The sequence below is a fragment of the Chiloscyllium punctatum genome, chromosome 36 (genome assembly GCF_047496795.1).
Source record: "Chiloscyllium punctatum isolate Juve2018m chromosome 36, sChiPun1.3, whole genome shotgun sequence".
Classification (NCBI taxonomy): Eukaryota; Metazoa; Chordata; class Chondrichthyes; order Orectolobiformes; family Hemiscylliidae; genus Chiloscyllium; species Chiloscyllium punctatum.
Genome location: NC_092774.1, coordinates 24,859,957 through 24,872,797, shown reverse-complemented (window position 1 = coordinate 24,872,797; position 12,841 = coordinate 24,859,957). Strand labels below are relative to the sequence as shown.

Sequence of the window (12,841 nt, the reverse complement as noted above, 5' to 3'; positions counted from 1 at the left end):
TCGTTAATGCAATCATTCTTCACCAGAACACATCCCTCGGAACATTTGTCAATGATATCCAAACGTCAACTCGGTTTTCTCCTCGCACAAGGCCCCAACATTACAAACAAAGGACGGGGATTGATTTTGAAAAGGGAATTGAGAATCATCGTGTTGATATTTATCTATGATGGAACATTTATTCGACTGCTCCGACCATGCTGGGCGTAGTTATGACTCTAATACAACCGTGGATGTATTCCCAGGAATATTCTCCCTAAGTCCAACTGTAATGTTATCCCTTATCAAAAAGCAACTCGTCTTTTTTCTTGACACCTTTCTTTCCTTCCTACAGCATTTCTATCCTACAATTGTCAGCTGCCAGTCCTGTCCATCCCTGAACCACATCTGTGTAATTGCTATGATATCCTAGCCCCATATTCCTCACCACGAGCTCAGTTCATCTGTTTTCTCTGTTCGGCATCTTGTGCAGAAATAAATGGAATTTAATTTGTCAGTCTTGTGTCGTTCTCTGCTTTGAGTCTGCCTGACAAGTGGACTTGCTCGTTTTCCCTTCTGTGTCAGTCTCAGGCTGATTTCTTTCCTCACTGTCGGTCTGATCACGCGATTCCACCCCCGCTCACCCAACATGACCGTAATCCCCACTCCAACCTGACTAGTTTCAATGTCCCTGAGCATCTCGAGCAAATGTCCCTGCCAGTAAATTAGTTTGTTTTCTAATTCAGTTACAATCTGTCCTTGTTATACAGATCACTTATGCCCCAAGAAATATGCCAATGATGCAAAAATGTGAAGCATTCTGCCCTGCACCAGATCCTCAGCCACACATTCATCTGCTCCATTCTCCTAGTCCTACACTTACTAGCGCATGGCATTGAGAATGATCCAGATACTACTACCCTCAAGGACCTCCTTTCATTTTCCTGTCTAACCTCATACTCTCCCTTTAGAATTTCGTCCATATTTTTTCCTGTGTCGTTAGTCCCAATGCACACAATGACCTTCTGCTGATCCCACTCCCCTTTCAGAATATTCTACACGCTCTCTGAGATATCCTTGATCCTGGCAACAGTGTGGCAACAGACTGTCTGTGCCTCTGTTGATAGTGTCTCCTATCACAATTGGTGACTTGGAACCTGGCGTAGCAGTCGTTACATTTGAGCCAGTCTTGGTGCTAGTACTTGGCTGTTCATGATACATTTCCCGAAGAGTCCATCACACCCTACATTTTCCAAAACAACATATCTCTTTAAAATGGGGATAGCCACAGGAGACTCCTGCACTACCTATCTGCCTCTCCTGCTTTTCCTGGAGGTAACCTGTCTACTTGATCATGTCTGCTTTTGTTGTCTCTTCCTTTAGCTGCCATCCATCAGACCCCATAGCTCCTGAAAAGTGATATGATAGGATTCACGACCAAACATATTTACTCTAGACATATTGATCAATAACACGTAAGCTCTACCACATCTGACAGGAAGAGTACATCGCTCCTCTAAACGCCATCTTTGCAACTTAACAATCTACACACCCAGAACAAACTACAGCCTTACTGCTGTAAAGGCCACTGCTACCGGCTAATGTAGTGCTGATGTTTTATATTTTTACATTTTAATCAAGAGACAGATCTCAATAAAACTTGTAACCAAAAATAATTCATTCTACTGAATATTGCAGATATACACCAAAAACTCAGCAAGACTAAAAACTATAAACGTACCTGCTCCTGTGTTGTGAACTCTCCCACAGTTTCCTCCGTTTTTTACATTGTGTTGCTTTGATCTTTCTTTTCCCCAAATTTCCAAAGCAATGTAATAGCACATTAAAAAAAATTTACTCTTCCAGCATTTTTTTGGAAGTTAGCGTTGACACCCGAACTATCTCAAAAAAGGAGCCACTCTCACAGTCACAATTATTTCCCTTTCTCCAATTTGGGTTACCTCGAAACGTCTTGTCACTATATTACAAAACCATTTCTTGTTACAATTGTGAAGATGCATCTGTTTGATGTTCAATGCTGACAGAGCTGAGATAGGTTTGTTTCATCATTAAAGGTGTAATCCATGATCTGAGCCCTCTCTGTGATGATAAACTGAGGATCTGTTAACTCACTGAATCCCACATAGTTTGGTTCGGAAAGTGAACAATTCCTTGTCAAGTTTAGCAAATGTTCTAATTTCGCTGATATTCAGTCAGCAAATAATACAAAATGCAAATAGGGAGCTGTGACATTTTTATTGCATTCTCTGCACTACCTGACTCAAATAGTTTTTGGAAGGTGCTTGTTGATATTTTATGAATTATCTATGCAATGCGAATCAAAACAGACAGTTCCCAACTGCAATTTCTGAATGTGACAGCTCCAATCCAATGTATAATGAAATATGATTAAAAATCAGGTCTCTCTGACTGTCTATTGTGTTCTATCGTGTCGGGGCAATTAATGTTTAAATTGATGATCTGAATACTCAACAGTTCATCGACAATACAATATTTCATAATCCTTCTTTTCTAAGTTTTTACATTGTAATGAGACAACTAAACAAGATAAGTAATATTAACTTAATGATTTGGTAAATTCTTATGCTCTAACTTTAATTAATCGTATTCCTCCCCATGCAAAATTTATTTATGCATTTTAAAGTTATGAAGCTACAAACACTTCTTCAGGGAACAACTGGAAGATGGACACAACCTGTAACAATCCACAGTGGAAATGGAAAACATAGAAACAGGCCATTTAACCGACCAAGTGAATTCACTTCAACATTCCTCAATCTTTCTGCAATAGCACAGGAATGTACGAAAGTTATGGCACTGAAAGAGGTCATTCATGTCTGCATCAATTGAAAAAACGAACAAGCTGCTCTGATCTCCCTTTCCAGCACCTGGTCCGCAGCATTCAGGGTGCTTCGAATAAAACCTGTTGGACTATAACCTGGTGTTGTGTGATTTTGAACCCCGGAATTTCCACATACTAACACCATTCTTGTAAATATCTTCTCTACTCTCCTCAAAGTAATTCTGTCCTCACTGTTCGGTGATGACCTGTACTGTGCACAAAACCGTATGTGTGTGAGCCAACCAGCGTCTCATGCAGTTGCAGTCTTACGGATCTGGCAGGGACTGAGGAATTTATTTTGAGTTGGCTCTGGTGCAGAGTGAGAGAGTAATAACTTTGTGATGGGTGATAAGGTATTAAACTCAGTGTGGATGACTGATCAGGCTTTGGGCCATATAATGGATCTGGATGGATATAGTTGAGGCGCAAACTATATGAAGAGTGGGGTTAGTTTATCAGTTCCTCAGGAGTTAGTATTAGTCTTTAATCGCCTCACTTCTGTTCTGATACCAGCTGATTAGTTACAGAACAAGCCAAATCCTAAACACAAATCCAGTTTGATGGATGATAACCTTACTTATTTTGATTTAATAATGTGATCTCTTGCTCAATCGCAAACACACAATGCTGCGAATATTATTTGCACAAGAAAATACGATTAAGTAGAATGAATCAAACTACTTACTTAAAACGCAGATTCAAGAGCAATGAACACGGATGAACTGTTTCATTCTCATTCCCCTCAAAACATCCATAATTGAAAGAAAACACGTGACCTTGATATATTTTACAAAACATGACCCCCAGTACCGTTCCAAACAAAACAACTCTCACATAATATTTACACGAGAATCCCTGTATCTATCACTTGGTGAAATGACTAGTCACTGTCACTTCTAAACTGGAACTGCAGTAAGTTCCTTCATGGAGCTACCACAGTGTCAACGTAATTAGCTTGAAACAATCTCTTCAGAGATTTTTCTTGTCACAACACTTTTGTCTGGGACTAATACAACCTTTTCATTCCAAAGCAATATAATTTACTAAAACTCTCATTTCCTTCACATGAGCACGGATCTATACATTCACTTAGTTCCAGGGTCTTCAAGGAACTGAAAGAACTGACAAAAATGATTCAAGTGAAAGTAATGCTTTCTCAGTTAAGGGTTTCTTCCTTAATCACAAATTCCAGAACTCTTCAACAAATCTTTCAGGCTCCATCAATGCCATGCTGGGTTGAAAGCATCAAAAATAAACGAAGGTTCACTGTAGCCAAACATCAAATGCAATTTTTAAAACAATTGTTGTGATTTCAGAAATAACTTGAAGTTAACCATAACCTTCAGATGCACAGAGAAGCCTACTGAATATTCACTCAAAAAAACCGCAGAACCAAACTCAAACTAAATGATATTGCACTCTCTACTTTAGAATACCACCGCTTATATTTTGCCAAAGTGTTTCCTTTTCTTAATTCCACCGAAACTCTCCATGGATTCCGATTGAAATGGAGATTTCAGGAACGTTCCAAGAAGAGATGAATAATTTCCAAAGCAATTCCTGCCGAATCTGCAAGATAGGGTTTCCACAGAGTCTCTGAAATCTGAGACGAAATGGCTGATCATCTGCCACTGTGTGACTTTGGGCACAATATGCACATGTATCATTGTCAGTTGCAAAGTGAACCCGCACACAATCCTCAGACCGATTCACACAAATTCAAGGCACTTACCAGGAATTGCTACAAATGGAAAGGTCGTGTAAAATATTGTCCGCACATGACGAAATGCAAGCGTCATTTTCTGCCTGAATCTCTTTGTGCAGGCAATCTCTCTTTACTCAATACCGAGGTGATACAATCAAAAGCCTTTCATTTATACCTGCTGACATCACCTGGGGGACTGTGACATTTCAATGTGGTTCAATTCATTTATTTAACAATTTGAACAAACAAGTGATACCAGTGGGTATACTCCCAGCTGTCTCATTCTATTTTAAAACTGAGGTTTATTGGATAATACAAATTTAAATCGGTCAGTAGGAAACATTGGAAATAGGCATGTGAAATAAATTCATAGAATTCTTACAAAGTGGAAACAGGTCAATGGGCCCATCCAGTCCAAACCGACCCTGCAAAGGCTATCCCACCCACACCCACCTGCTGGCCTTGTGAGACAGCAGGACTAACTACTAAGGGTCTGTGCCGCCCTGTATACCAGCATTGACACCCCAACACAATCTATCAAATCTCATTTCATATCACTGCTCTTCCCTCGCCTTTGATGATTTCGAAATTAAATTCTGGTTGTTAAGTGTCACTCTGAGAAATGTTCTCCTCACGAGAGGAATGTGGCTTCCCTAGTTCCTTGTTCTGTCAAGGGATGATAGTTGGTTAATGGAGACAACACATTGTAGTTTTTCAAAAATCTAAAGTCACAATTGAATTCCTCACCTTGCATGGATACAGCTTCTGAATCAAATAAAACTTCTCCAATTCAGGCAATAATTGAAACAAGTAAAATGAGTCACTGAAAAATACCCTCAAATGTTCCAATCAATACTGATCCTCCGTCCAGTACTTGAGTGTCCTGGACATGTTTTAGAGCTGACTCTGAGACACACGATCTGTGCAGCACCACATGGGGATGAGTTATTCCCTGTTCTCTGCAGTGTACTGCACATGTCCGAAGTAGATACCTAAAACATCTGACTGATGAGGGGATGGATCAGCTTCAAGTGAGATAGTGGAGTGAGGCCAGGAGGGATTTGCAAAAGCAAGGATGTAGAAATGTCAAATTTGGAAACATTTCAGCGGGTATCAATGCTGCCAATGACGCCTGCAGTGATGGGGAAATCGGACATGGCTTGAGGACTGATTTAGAACAGAAAGCAGAGAGAAGGAATAAATCTGTCATCTTCATGTTGTTGGGCTGGTATTAGTGAGTGCCACAAGGACCATTTCTCCAGACACAGCCATTTATTATCTGTCAATGACTGAGATGGTGGGATCATGTGCGATGTTTGTTGATAGCAAAATGTTAGTTGGACAGTAAAATACAAGGAGAGCGGGAAGGACAGGTTCAGTGAGTGAATTCACACACAATAGTCAGTGCACTATAATATAGAGAAATTTGTGGCATTGTTCATTCATTTCTCACTTGGAAAGATTTCAGTACATTCATAGTCATTTAGATGCTTATCCTATTCATAAGTCAAGAGGCAACAAAAAGCCGTTCGGTCCATTTAGTGCCAGTAGTTTCCATTATTCTCTTCAAAGATTTACTTATCTCAGACACTTCTAACTTTGTGCAATTCAACCATAGGTTTATGCCATTTCACTCCCTCATTACTGAACTCTTGCTGCCCAGCTGTATTCTGGTCAATCAATCCTGCACTCAGACAGATATGAATTCCCAACTCCCCAAAGTTATTTTTTTGCTTTTCAGTATCTATGAAGTCAGATTGTTGCTGATTTAACGTCAAATGGCAGATGTGGACAAACATAAAGTGACTGAGTATCAGAATCATCATTTCTGACTTGACAGGAGCCCGGAAGGTATATTGCTTCAAAAGTGCCTAGGTCGAGAACATCACAGAAAAACTTTAACATATCTTAAGGTGCGGGGTTTACTAGGTCGGGACAGAAGCAGGAAAGGGAAAGTGTTGAAACTGAAGAGCCCGTGGTCCGAGTTCACATTTCCACCAACAATATCTGGTCATGAAATCACACTTCAGAGGCCGGCATCCTGTCATTAATCTCCCATTTATTACAAATGCATCTCCTTTGACAGTAGCGTCTTACTGAGTCGGGTGTTCAGCATCTCAATATTCCTGGCATTCATCCTTTTAATTCAGACCGGGCTCCCTGATTCGATCAGTTTCAGAGCTCCAACCAGGGAACTCATACACTATGAGGTTCAGCTGGCTGATCTAATGACAATAGCAAGGAGAAACAGTCATTAATCCCAATCAGTAAAATGTGGCAAATCAGGCAAGGGAGGAATGACCGGGAGGCTGCGCTGTTTATGGGCTTCCAGTCACATAGTCTGGCATGAAAGGATTTGCTGATCTTTAGGATGTCAGGTTGAGATAGCCTAACAGATCCACCTTTTCCCTTCTGGCTCTGAGAACAGAGCACTCCTTGTGCAACTTCTCAAATTACAAACATGAGCACGTCTATCTTGCTCCATGGTGTGGACCCTGGACAAGGATATTACCTTGGAGACTTCTAAGGTAAAGAGCGAGGCTTGTTGGATGTTTACCTCCTGTTGATCCTCCATGACATCAACCCACATCGTCTGCAGCAGGTGTAAGTTCTGCACACTTTTCCGGAGTTTTCACAGTTCTCCCCCGTTGCTCTCTCACCTTCAGAATAACTTTGACAAAAAGGTCCTCTTGATGTTCCCCTTGACTGTTTCCCAAAAGTCTGAGGTAGACTCAAAGTGGGGTTTCACGTTTCTCCAACCTGTGGAACCCCTTTTGAGATATTCCATATTTAATGGGATCAGTAGTTTCATATTCAGTTTCCCTGCTGACCAGCAAGAGTCAGTGGTCAGAGAAGAACACCAGCTTGATATCAGTGAATTTGACCGAAACCGATCCCAACCTCTCCAGTCTCACTTCACAGGTGCATCACTCGAGCCCTGGTGAACCTCCCTCGTACAAGTCTGCATGATTTTTTTGTTTTCAGATTGCGGCGTTGGCAGAGTCATAGGTCCATTTGGTTCCAATCACCAGGCCAGTCGCATCCTTCTTTCGTCTTTGCTGTCTCATCTTCATCTTGGTCTTCTGTTCCTTCTGGTGGTGACAGTTGAGGAAGGTGGCATCAATGGTGTCTGAAGCAGCAGTGTTGTGAACCTGGAATAGGAATCCTGGTGTCGGTAGGGGCGCCGGTGTGGTAGGCCCATGTGCACAGTCTCATTACCTTGACTGATTACAGTGAATCAGTGTTCATGAGACAGTAGAATAGAGATATAAAACCAGGAAGTTTGCAGCATTCACTGTCAAATTCAATCAAGCCTGACAGATATGCAAGTCTTCACCTTGATTGAACATCGAATGAGTTCTTGATAAGACATTGCCGCAAGGTTTTAAATATCCTGTACTGTTTTATGTAATATCCTTCCTGGGATAGAAACTAAATTTAAAGTATGCGAATGACATTGTTACAGCAAACTGCAGCTCGGCCACTGCCATCGGAAATGACCTGCATAACGAACTAACAGAAGGTCAGAAGTCACACAAAAACATCTGATTTCAAAAACCGAGTGGACGATAACCTGGTGTCATGTGACTTCAGACCTTGCCCACCTCAGTTCAACACCAGCACCTCCACATTAAAGCTAAAAGAAGCCACTTAAGTCAGAGAGATCCCACACACATTCCAGAAGATATCAGGACAAAGAAGCAGGTACCTTGGGAGTAGGAAGAATAGCCCCAACCCAAGTTCGAAGAGCTGTAATTGGAAATTTTTTACTAGTGTGTGGGCAGACATTTCAGTCTGGAAGATTACTGGGGATAATGGAGGATAAGGCTGATTGTTTGAAATGTTATGTATTGATATATATATATATTGCTTTTAAAAGATGTGGTTTATTATCTTTTATTATTATTTAATTATTAGTGTTAAACGAGGTCCACTAACTAAGCAAGTGGATTAGTCCATACGGTTATGATGGTTTCGGTGTGTACTGTACCTTTAAGAGAGAATGTACATTTAAGAGAGACTGGAAGCTGGTATGAACTTAGAGTGGCACAGAGTGTGCTGAAATAATTCAAAATGTAACATTTGACTGCGAAACCAACACTGCAATTGTGTTGCCATGGTAAACAACAAATTCGAATTTGGCCAATCAGTTTAAACTAAGCCACAAGATTTCAAAATTCAATCAAATTTGAATTTGGTGTTTTGGTGACTTCAAACCAATGAAATGATCTGATGTCCTGGGGTATAAAACCGGACATTTTGAACATTTAGGGGAGAACAGAAAAGATCAGCCCCAAGCATCAACAGCCTGCTGTCCGAATTACACTCTGCAAGAAAGGAACTTGTGCAGTAGAACACCAAAGCTGATCTAGAGAAATCTACAAAGAAAGTTTGATATCCAAAGATGCCAACTGCATTTGAAAGTGATTTGCCGTAAATCTCCGACCAGTATTATGGAGTGTAAGGTAAAAGATAGTTTTCAGATAAGGAGTTATAAATAGTGGCTTGAATGTTCTCTGGTGCACTTAAGGAACAGAATTGTAATTTTTTTCTTTAAACAGTGAAATCTGGGATAGTTATGAGGTGAAACTGAACAATTTAGGCCTTGTTTATCTACAACTTAGGACACAGGGTGTAAAAACATAAACTATTTTCGCTGTTTGGGGATTCGAACACAAAGGGGCACAGTCTGCGAAGTACGGTCATTGGGTTCAGGAGAGATGTTAGGAAGCACTTCCACACAGAAAGGTTCGGGGGTGTTTAGCATTCCTTTCCACAAACAGGACTGGATGCTGGATTAGTTGTTCATTTTCATTCAGAGACAATTTTTTTTTGTTAAACGTAGGTGTTAAGGGATAAAGTACAAATGCAGGTGTAGGGAGTTAGGCTTCAGATCAGCCATTGACTATCAGAATGAGCTCTCACGGGGAGGGGGGGTGAATGGCCTGTTGCTATATCCCTATGATTCTTAATCTCGTCCTATAATCTACCCAAGGCATTGACATTTTTCCGAAAGTGTAGTGTTCAGAAGTGGGCAGAGCTCAATTTTAACACAATGCAAGGCATTTGATTTTCACGAGTTCAATTCCAGTCTGTTTCCCCCAACTGTGGATGAAACGGTCAATTATAAAGGTTTGATAACATTTCACTTCTCTTTATATCCTAATTCCAATTTATGCATTTACTTTTTTTGCAAACCTGCCCAACCTATCCAATCACTTCCAAAGAGAAGTGTACACCTCCAAGTCTTGAAAATATTATGCCTCGTCCAGAATTAGGCCAGTTAATTCATATTATCTCTCTTTAGAAAAATAATGAATCTTTCTCACTTCCGACATGATCTGCTAATTGTCTGGCCGTTTTACTGGGTAACGGTATAAAATGCATCTAGAAATATCTGCACTATTAGCTGCACTATTTGGAATACTTCAAACAGCCTTCATTTAAAATATTGCTCAACGGGAGGACAGAAATTCAGAGAATTTAACATTTCACGGACATGTTTTTAAATTCAATGGACTGAGCTTTGCTGTTGGCATAGACACACCCAACAGCACAGCAAAAGTAGAACGCTGATCAGCTCTATCTTCAACGTTTATCCTGGAACAGGAGGCCATTCACCTCTAATTTCTCTCTACAGATGCTGTCAGACATGCTCAGATTTTCCAGGAATTCCTGTTTTTGTTTCTGATTGATAACATCCGTAGTACTTCCATTTTTAATGCAGTCGCTTCTCTAGCCTTCCAAACAGCAGGAAGGTATTGAGCAGGTAGAGTGCGAGAATTCAGACTAGACTGCTCATCCACGCACCAAGTCATGTTCTCGGGGCATTGCTTCAAATCCCACTGTGGCAGGTGATGGAATTTCAATTCAATGATTTTCTTAAATTTAAGAGTCGAATGATGAACCCAGAATGTTTCTTTGTTGGCTCATGCCTTTTACAGAGGGAAACGGCCATCCTTACCTGGTCTGAACTGCACGTGGCTCCAGACCCACAGCCATGTGGTTGACACTTTACACCCCTTCAGACAATTAAGGATGGGCAATAAATATTGGCGCTGTCCAGCAATGCGCTCAACCCATGGCTGAATGACAGAAGCCTTCTGAAGAGTGATACAGAGGAAGTGGAGGAAGCAATTTAGCTCATTCTGAGATGGTAAAGTGGAACAGCAGAGGGCCCTTCAGTCCCACTCGTAAGCACAAGAATATCAGAATGGCACAACGTCAGTCCACACTGGTTTCCATGAAAAAGGGAAGGGATGAGGGAACGGGAAGGTGTGAGGAAAGGGGGTTGAATGAAGTGTAATAACAATTGGAATGGGAATGAGGGAACAGTCGGTCAGATGGAGAGAGCTTGTCCTGGGAGGCAGTGAAACATGGAGGCAACTAATTATGGGGATGGACACAGTGAGAGCCAACGCTTCATATTGATGTCTAGAAATTTGAATGGAGGGTACTGCCCAACACGACCTACCACTCAAATTGATTCAAGCTGGAAATAGTCACTATACCTTGTATTTTATCATCTCGATTGTGTATTTGTTCCGCTCCATTTCCAGGCATTTTAGCATTTATATTGGCCTGCATGCAAACCTTTTGCTGTTAATCGTCTGTCTGATCCCTTGTATGAGGCCACACTGTTCCCCAGTGTTTCATTCTCTTCTGATTCCACTTTCTCTCCCTTTGTATTTTAGCCGCTCCCTGTTACTCTGCATTTAAGCCATTCGTCATAATTCAGTTCTCCCTGTTAACTGTCCAGTATTTAATCCTGTTTCTATACGTTAGTAATTTTAAATATAGAATTCTTACCTTGCTGTCCAACAAGTTTACACCAACCCCCTGAAGATCATCGCACCCAAACGCATTCCCCCACCCTATTACTCTACGTTTCCCACTGACTAATGTACCTAACCTAAACTTCTTTGAAAAGTATGGGCATGTTAGCATGGCCAATTGACTTGACCTGCACCTTTTTGGATTATGCAAGGAAACCGGAGCACTTGGAGGGAGCCTCCAGAGACACGGGGAGAATGCAAAAACTCCCCACAGACAGTCGACTGAGGCTGGGATCGAACCCGAGAGCATGATGCTGTAGGACAGCAGCATAATGTGTCCTACCCTATTACTCTTTACTTAATCCTGTCTTTATCTGCATTCGATCCTCTCTGTTCACCTGTACGTAACCATTTCTCTCTTACACTGTTTTCAATCCTTTTCCTGATAATCTCTATTTAATCGTGTCCTTTTTTTTGTATTTAGTACTCACACACCTACCCTCCACTGAACACGTGCTCCATTTAAATCCCAACAATCACAGTCTTTAGCCATCTCTATATTCAGTGTTCTTGCCATTGCTCCATAATTAGCCCTCTCACTACTACTTTCTGTTTATTCCTCTCCACTGTCCTCTTCCCCTTGAGTTAATCCTCCTCCTACACTCCTTTATTCAAACACCACATTACTATATGGTCTGTATTAAGTCCTTTCCCTTTCTCCTGTATTTAACTGCCACCCTGCTCCACTGCATTCAACACCATCCCTATTATTCTCTATTTTCTCTTCTTCTATTAAGATGTTACACTCTCTCCCCTTTCACAGAAACTGGTAACCCATCACCAACTCACCCTGCAGTTACAGGTGCATAGGATATCACACTGACAAAACTGATTCCTAGAGTGAGCCGTATCTCTGACATTCCTCTTTATATCTATCAGCCAGGACTCCTCAGTGGACCAGGTTAACATTCGCAATCAGAGAACCCGCAGATTCAATGAGATCCACCTCATTGCAATTCCTGCAGCTTTCTCTGTATTCGCCCTATCTCTGTGCTCCTGCAATGAGCACACTTCCTCTTAAACTCCACGTACTTCTCTTCAATTACGTCACATTAATTCCTTTCCCTTCTCTGTCTTCAACTCTCTCCCAGTTGCCCTCTTTTCAATTTTCTGTCTATTACTTTTGTTATGAGAGTTGAAGGCATGTATGGTACCTTTAAGAGAGAGAGAAGGCTGTTTTAGCAGTGTGGGTTTGCAGACACCTGTCATGTGACTGACTAGCAGTCTCAAAGTGTAGTGGAAAACTGAAAATATGCAACATTTGGCTGCGATGTTCACACCGGTTCAAATTTAAGCCATCAGTTTACATGATGCCCCAGAATTCTAAACCCCATTCGAATTTGAATTTCACTGTTTTGACAACATTGAACCAATGAGAAGATCCAAGGTTTAGGGAATAAAAAAGCCCGCATTTTGGACAGTGAGCGAAAGAGAGCGACCAACTGCCATCATCAGAAT

At 41.1% G+C, this 12,841-nt stretch overlaps 1 protein-coding gene across 1 annotated transcript in view; it reads right to left on the bottom strand.

The window, feature by feature from the left end:
- Positions 1-12,841, bottom strand: part of LOC140460045 (uncharacterized) — a 911,064-nt gene that overhangs the window by 678,313 nt on the left and 219,910 nt on the right. The gene's annotated exons all lie outside the window — the stretch shown is intronic.